Raw genomic sequence first — 8529 nt, forward strand, 5'->3', positions numbered from 1 at the left:
AATAAACAAATGGACGTAATTAAGCTCAAAATCTTCTACTCAGCAAGGAAAACCATAAATAAAATGAAAAGACAACCCACAGAATGTGAGAAAATATTTCCAAATGAAGTGACCGATAAGGGATTAATCTCCTAAATATACAAACAGCTCGTAGCTCTATGTCAAAAAAACAAACAACCCAATCAAAAAATGGGCAGAAGATCCAAATTGACATTTCTGCAAAGAAGACATATAGATGGCCAAATAGCACAGGAAAAGATGCTCAACATCACTAACAGAGAAATGCAAATCAAAACTATAATGAGGTATCAACTCACAACAGTCAGAATGGCCATCATCAAAATGTCTACAAACAATAAATGAAGGAGAGGATGTGGAGAAACAGGAATCCTCCTACACTGTTGGTGGGAATGTAAATTGGTATAACCACTATGGAGAACAGTATGGTGGTTCCTTAAAAAACTAAAAATAGAGTTACCATATGATCCAGCAATCCCATTCCTGGGCATATATCTGGAGAAAACCATGGTTTGAAAGGATACATGTACCCCAGTGTTCCCTGCAGCCCTATTTACAAGAGCCAAGACATGAAAGCACCTTAATGTCCATCAACAGAGGAATGGATAAAGAAGATGTGGCACATATATACAATGGAATATTACTCAGCCATAAAAAAGAGTGAAACAGTGCCATTTGCAGCAATGTGGATGGACCTAGAGATTATCACACCAAGTGAAGTTAAGTCAGATAGAGAAAGACAAATATCATATGATATCACTTATATACAGAATCTAAAAAAAAATGATACAAATGAACTTATGTACAAAACAGAAACAGACTCACAGACTTCAAAAACAAATGTATGGTTACCAAAGGGGAAACATGGGGGAGGGGAGGGATAAGTCAAGAATTTGGGATTAACACACACACTACTATGTATAAGATAGATAACCAACAAGGACCTGTTGTATAGCACATGAAACTCCATTCAATATTCTGTTGATAACCTATATGAGAAAAGAATCTGAAAAAGAATGGATATATGTATAACTGAATCACTTTGTTGTTCACCTGAAACTAACACAACATTGTAAATCAACTATACTCCAATAAAATAACAAAAACCAAGCTCTTAGATATAGAGACTGGTAGTTGCCAGAGGTGGGGGAATGAGTGAAGGGGGTCAAAACATACAGAGTTCCTGTAGTAACATAAATAAGTCATGTGGATATAATGTATAGCATGATGACTATAGTTAATAATACTGTATTGCATATTTGAAAGTTGCCATGAGAATCTTAGAAGTTCTCATCACAGGAAAAAAAAGTTTATAACTGTATGGTGACAGATGTTAACTAGACTTATTTTGGGGGCTCATTTCCCAATATATACAAATATGGAATCACTATGGTATATATCTGAAACTAATATAATGTAGGGTCAATTATACCTAAAAAAATTAGAAGGAGAAAATAGCTGCTGTGACAAATAAGATATTACTCTCTAGGAAGATGACAATCACTCTAGCTCATTACTGAAGGTACAGCTTGCCTTGAATGAAGTATATACCTGGTTTGTTCTAGACTACACCACTATTTTGTTATGTGTCCTTTCATATGCCATTTAAGTTCTACCTTGGAATTAGTGCTTTTTGAGCTCCTAAACTGAAATGGTATTTTCCCATTTGAAAAGCTATTTTAGCAAACTATTTCAAAGTCCTTGAATAATAAGGAATAGATTTTTTAAATGTTAGTTTTATACAGGATTGTAGTTAGATCTTCCTCACAATGCAGAAGTCCCCTACATTAGATAGATCCTAATTAGTGTTTCTTCATTGCCTGATGTAGATATATTTTTATTTGAGGAAACGTGTTGAAATAGTTTTCATGTGGAATATGTGTCATTTAAGGAACTATAGAAACCACTTATCTAGCTTGATGCTTTTTATTATTTTGGAAACATTTATTTCATCCCTTAGTTACTGGCAATTCTATTATGGTCTAGAGACAACAATAAAGATCTTATTGTTTATTCTTCATTAGAAAAAAATAATAGTTCAGATATTTGACCTCAGATAATTGTAAGGCCCATTGTGGAAGCATTGCATATTTTTGAAGATTATGTGTTTTTTAAACCACAAGAAAGAATAAACACAATTTATCCTGGGAGCTTTTCTTTAGGATCTATAATATTTTCTGTGGATTATTAATATATACAATATATGGTTATATTGTTATATCTCTTATTAATGCTAGTGCCATCACTAATATTTTAATATATAACCATATGTTCATCAAGGGAGCAGTTTGTGTGTCTTAGTGGCAAGGAGCACACAAAAAATTCTCCCTGCTGTTCCCCTCTATTATATATTAATATCCACTACCAAGGGACCTCTTATGATATAAAATTGTCATCCTGTGAATGGTATGGATGAAATTACCATGGAGGAAAGCTGAGCAGTAACCAGAGTATGAATAAGACAGCACCTATTCTGCTGTGTACTTAGGACCCCTGGTGTCTTATATTAATTTATGATAAATAATTTACATTGCTAACTTCTTCAAAGTTTAATACTCTGAATTACCTTTTTACTCACAGTTTTCTCTCAATGTAAGTGCATTTTCTATACTGAGAAGGACTATTATAAAAGCATGGAGTCATTTTTGCCAGCTCCAGAGTATTCTGCAGTTTCTTCAACAGAAGATTTTATCGAGTAGTGCCTGGAGGATGGATGCTTTTAAGCGACATTGTTGTCTGCATTGCTTTTCATTTTGGCAGTAAAGGAGTTACAGGAGAAGAGGGGTCCATAATGACAGTCCTGTGTGTTATAATGTGATGGTTGCCTGGCAACTCTACCTGTAGAAATAAATATAGGACTTGTATCTGTATTAATCCCCTCCTGTTGTCAAGGTTTATAGGTTTTTGTTTTTTTGGTTTTTTGCAGTACATGGGCCTCTCACTGTTGTGGCCTCTCCCATTGCAGAGCACAGGCTCCAGACGCACAGGCCCAGTGGCCATGGCTCACGGGCCCAGTCGCTCCACAGCACGTGGGATCCTCCTGGACCGGGGCACGAACCCGTGTCCCCTGCATCGGCAGGTGGACTCTCAACCACTGAGCCACCAGGGAAGCCCTATAGGTTTTTAATATATTAAGGTCAGAAAATACTTAAAAGCAAAAAGGCTTGATCATTTGATGATCCTTTGGAATTGTAAGAAATTGTTGGCTATCAACAAATAAGGTGTCTTGGGGAGTGTTACACAGTGCTGTGAATAAGCCTTGACTGTATTTGAACATCTCTTAAATGAGTCTGAGCCTTACCTTGGTATCCCACATAACCAACTCTTATCTCTTCCAAGGACATATTTTTTCACTTAAGAACATTTATTGACTATCTTTAATGTGTTATGTCTGCACTAGAAATGGGCTACAGTATAAATGTAAAAAAGACAGAGAGCCCCTGGTCTTTTAGTCCAGAGTGGTGACTTTATCATCTAGTGGAGAGCACATCTGGAGAGGAAGTTCTTATCTGTAACACTCAAGGCACATGCCCATCAATACCAGCTATTTTTTTTATAACTGTTACAGAGATTAAAGTAAGCTATGGAGGAGACCTTCAAGATGGCAGAGGAGTAAGACTTGGAGATCACCTTCCTCCCCACAAATACATCAGAAATACATCTACACGTGGAACAACTCCTACAGAACACCTACAGAACACTGGCACAAGACCTCAGACCTCCCAAAAGGCAAGAAACTCCCCACGTACCTGGGCAGGGCAAAAGAAAAAAGAATAAACAGAGACAAAAGGATAGGGACGGGACCTGCACCAGCGGGAGGGAGCTGTGAAGGAGGAAAGGTTTCCACACACTAGGAAGCCCCTTCACTGGCAGAGACGGCGGGTGGTGGGGTGGAAGCTTTGGAGCCACACAGGAGAGCACAGCAACAGGGGTGCAGAGGGCAAAGCAGAAAGATTCCTGCACAGAGGATCAGTGCTGATGAGCACTCACTAGCTGGGGCGGGTGGGAGCAAAGGCTTGGGCTTCTGAGGTCAGATCCCAGGGAGAGGACTGGGGTTGGCAGCGTGAACACAGCCTGAAGGGGGCAAGTGCGCCACAGCTAGTGAGGAGGGAGTCCGGGAAAAACTCTGGACCTGCCTAAGAGGCAAGACACCATTGTTTTGGGGTGTGCGAGGAGAGGAGATTCAGAGCACCACCTAAACATGCTCCAGAGATGGGCGCGAGCCGCGTCTATCAGCACGGACACCAGAGACGGGCAGGAGACGCTAAGGCTGCTGCTGCAGATGCCAAGAAGCCTGTGTGCAAGCGCAGGTCACTCCTACACCATCCCTCCCGGGAGCCTGTGCAGCCTGCCACTGCCAGGGTCCTGTGATCCAGGGACAACTTCCCCAGGAGAACACACAGCACGCCTCACTCAGGCTGTTGCAATGTCATGCCAGCCTCTGCCCTCCCCCAAGGGCTGAGTGATCCAGAGCCCCCAATCAGCTGTTCCTTTAACCCCGTCCTGTCTGAGCGAAGAACAGACGCCCTCCGGCAACCTACACACTGAGGCGGGGCCAATCTAAAGCTGAACCCCAGGAGCTGTGCTGGGGTTCTCTCTCTCAGCAGCCTCAGGAGCAACAGACTAAATCTCCACAATCAACTTGATGTACCCTGCATCTGTGGAATGCCTGAAGAGACAACGAATCATCCCAAAATTGAAGTGGTGGACTTTGGGAGCAACAATATATATATTTTTTTCCTTTCTCTCTTTTTGTGATTGTGTATGTGTATGCTTCTTTGTGTGATTTTGTCTGTATAGCTTTGCTTTTACCATTTGTTCTAGTGTTCTGTCTGTCCTTTTTTTTTTAGTATAGTTTTTAACACTTGTTATCACTGGTGGATTTCTTTTTTGGTTTGGCTGCTCTCTTTCTTTTGTTTTTATTACTTTTAATTTTAATTTTTAATAACATTCTTTTTTTCTCCCTTTTTTTCTGAGCTATGTGGCTGACAGGGTCTTGGTGCTCTGACTGGGAGTCAGGCCTGTGCCTCTGAGGTGGGAGAGCTGAGTTCAGGACATTGGACCACCAAAGACCTCCCAGCTCCATGTACAATCAAATGGCAAAATCGCTCGCACAGATCTCCATCTCAACGCTAAGACGCAGCTCCACTCAACAACTAGCAAGCCACAGTGCTGGACACCCTATGCCAAACAACTAGCAAGACAGGAACACAGCCCCACCCATTAGCAGACAGGCTGCCGAAAATCATAATAAGTTCACAGACATCCTAAAACACACCACCAGACATGGACCTGCCCACAAGAAAGACAAGATCCAGCCTCATCCAGCAGAACACAGGCACCAGTCCCCTCCACCAGGAAGCCTACACAACCTACTGAACCAACCCTAGCCACTGGGGGCTGACACCAAAAACAATAGGAACTACAAACCTGCAGCCTGCGAAAAGGAGACACCAAACACAGTAAGTTAAGCAAAATGAGGAGACAAGGAAACACAAAGCAGATGAAGGAGCAAGGTAAAAACCCACTAAACCAAATAAATGAAGAGGAAATAGGCAGTCTACCTGAAAAAGAATTCAGATAGTGATAGTAAAGATGATCCAAAATCTTGGAAATAGAATGGAGAAAATACAAGAAACATTTAAAAAGGACCTAGAAGAACTAAAGAGCAAACAGACAATGATGAACAACACAATAAATGAAATTTAAAATTCTCTAGAAGGAATCAATAGCAGAATAACTGAGGCAGAAGAACGGATAAGTGACCTGGAAGATAAAATAGTGAAAATAACTACTGCAGAGCAGAATTTAAAAAAAAAAAGTATTGAGGACAGTCTCAGAGACCTCTGGGACAACATTAAACGCATCAACATTAGAACTACAGGGGTCCCAGAAGAAGAAGAGAAAAAGAAAGGGACTGAGAAAATAGTTGAAGAGACTATAGTTAAAAACTTCCCTAATATGGGACAGGAAATAGTTAATCAAGTCCAGGAAGCACAGAGAGTCCCATACAGGATAATCTAAGGAGAAACACACCAAGACACATACATATCAAACTATCAAAAATTAAAAACAAACAAAAAATATTAAAAGCAAGGGAAAAACAACAAATAACGCACAAGGGAATCCCCACAAGGTTAACAGCTGATCTTTCAGCAGAAACTCTGCAAGCTAGAAGGGAGCAGCAGGACATAGTTAAAGTGATGAAAGGGAAAAACCTACAAAGAAGATTACTCTACCCAGCAAGGATCTCATTCAGATTCAACAGAGAAATTAAAACCTTTACAGACAAGCAAAAGCTAAGAGAATTCAGCAGCACCAAACCAGCTTTACAACAAATGCTAATGGAACTTCTCTAGTCAGGAAACACAAGAGAAGGAAAAGACCTATAATAACAAACCCAAAACAAATAAGAAAATGGTAATAGGAACTTACTTACATATCTATTATTACCTTAAATGTAAATGGTTAAATGCTCCAACCAAAAGATATAGCCTGGCTGAATGGATACAGAAACAAGACCTGTATATATGCTGTCTACAAGAGACCCACTTCGGACCTAGGGACACATACAGACTGAAAGTGAGGAGATGGAAAAAGATATTTCATGCAAATGGAAACCAAAAGAACACTGGAGTAGCAATTCTCCTATCAGACAAAATAGACCTTAAAAGAAAGACTATTACAAGAGACAAAGAAGGACACTACATAATGATCAAGGGATCGATCCAAGAAGAAGATATAACAATTGTAAATATTTATGCACCCAACATAGGAGCACCGCAATACATAAGGCAAATGCTAACAGCCATAAAAGGGGAATTTGACAGAAACACAATCGGAGTAGGGGACTTTAACAAATGACTTTCATCAATGGACAGATCATCCAAACTGAAAATCAATAAGGAAATACAAGCTTTAAATGATACACTAAACAAGATGGACTTAATTGATATTTATAGGACAATCCATCCAAGAACAGCAGAATACATTTTCTTCTCAAGTGCTCATGGAAAATTCTCCAGGATAGGTCATATCTTGGGTCACAAATCAAGCCGTGGTAAATTTAAGAAAATTGAAATCGTATCAAGTATCTTTTCCGACTACAACGCTGTGAGAAGATATCAATTACAGGAAAAATATCTGTAAAAAATAAGCCAAACCATACACTACTTAATAACCAAGAGATCCCTGAAGAAATCAAAGAGGAAATCAAAAAGTACCTAGAAACAAATGACAATGAAAACACAATGACCCAAAACCTATGGGATGCAGCAAAAGCAGTTCTAAGAGGGAAGTTTATAGCAATACAATCCTACCTCAAAAAACAAGAAACATCTCAAATAAACACCCTAACCTTACACATAAAACAATAAGAGAAAGAAGAACAGAAAACCCCAAAGTTAGCAGAAAGAAAGAAATCATAAAGATCAGATCAGAAATAAATGAAGAAGAAATGAAGGAGTTGATAGCAAAGATCAATAAATCTAATAGCTGGTTCTTTGAGAAAATAAACAAAACTGATAAATCGTTAGCCAGAGTCATCAAGAAAAAAAGGGAGAAGACTCAAATCAACAGAATTAGAAATGAAAAAGGAAAATTAACAACTGACACTGCAGAAATACAAAGGATCATGAGAGATTACTACAAGCAACTCTATGCCAATAAAATGGACAACCTGGAAGAAATGGACAAATTCTTAGAAAAGCACAACCTTCTGAGACTGAACCAGAAAGAAACAGAAAATATAAACAGACCAATAACAAGCATTGAAATTGAAACTGTGATGAAAAATCCTCCAACAAACAAAAGCCCAGGACCAGATGGCTTCACAGGCGAATTCCATCAAACATTTAGAGAAGAGCCAAGACCTATCCTTCTCAAACTCTTCCAACACTCCCAAACTCATTCTACGAGGCCACCATCACCCTGATACCAAAACCAGACAAAGATGTCACAAAGAAAGGAAACTATAGGCCAATATCACTGATGAACATAGATGCAAAAATCCTCAACAAAATACAAGCAAACAGAATCCAACAGCACATTAAAAGGATCATACACCATGATCTAGTGGGGTTTATCCCAGGAATGCAAGGATTCTTTAATATACGCAAATCAATCAATGTGATATACCACATTAACAAATTGAAGGAGAAAAACCATATGATCATCTCAACAGATGCAGAAAGAGCTTTCAACAAAATTTAACACCCATTTATGATGAAAACCCTCCAGAAAGTAGGCATAGAGGGAACTCACCTCAACATAATAAAGGCCATATATGACAAATCCACAGCCAACATCATCCTCAATGGTAAAAAACTGAAAGCATTTCCACTAAGATCAGGAACAAGACAAGGTTGCCCACTCTCACCACTCTTATTCAACATAATTTTAGAAGTTTTAGCCACAGCAATCAGAGAAGAAAAAGAAATAAAAGGAATCCAAATTGGAAAAGAAGAAGTAAACCTGTCACTGCTTGCAGGTGACATGACAGTACACACAGAG

The sequence above is a fragment of the Stenella coeruleoalba genome (assembly GCF_951394435.1).
Source record: "Stenella coeruleoalba genome assembly, chromosome: 3".
NCBI classification, from domain to species: Eukaryota; Metazoa; Chordata; class Mammalia; order Artiodactyla; family Delphinidae; genus Stenella; species Stenella coeruleoalba.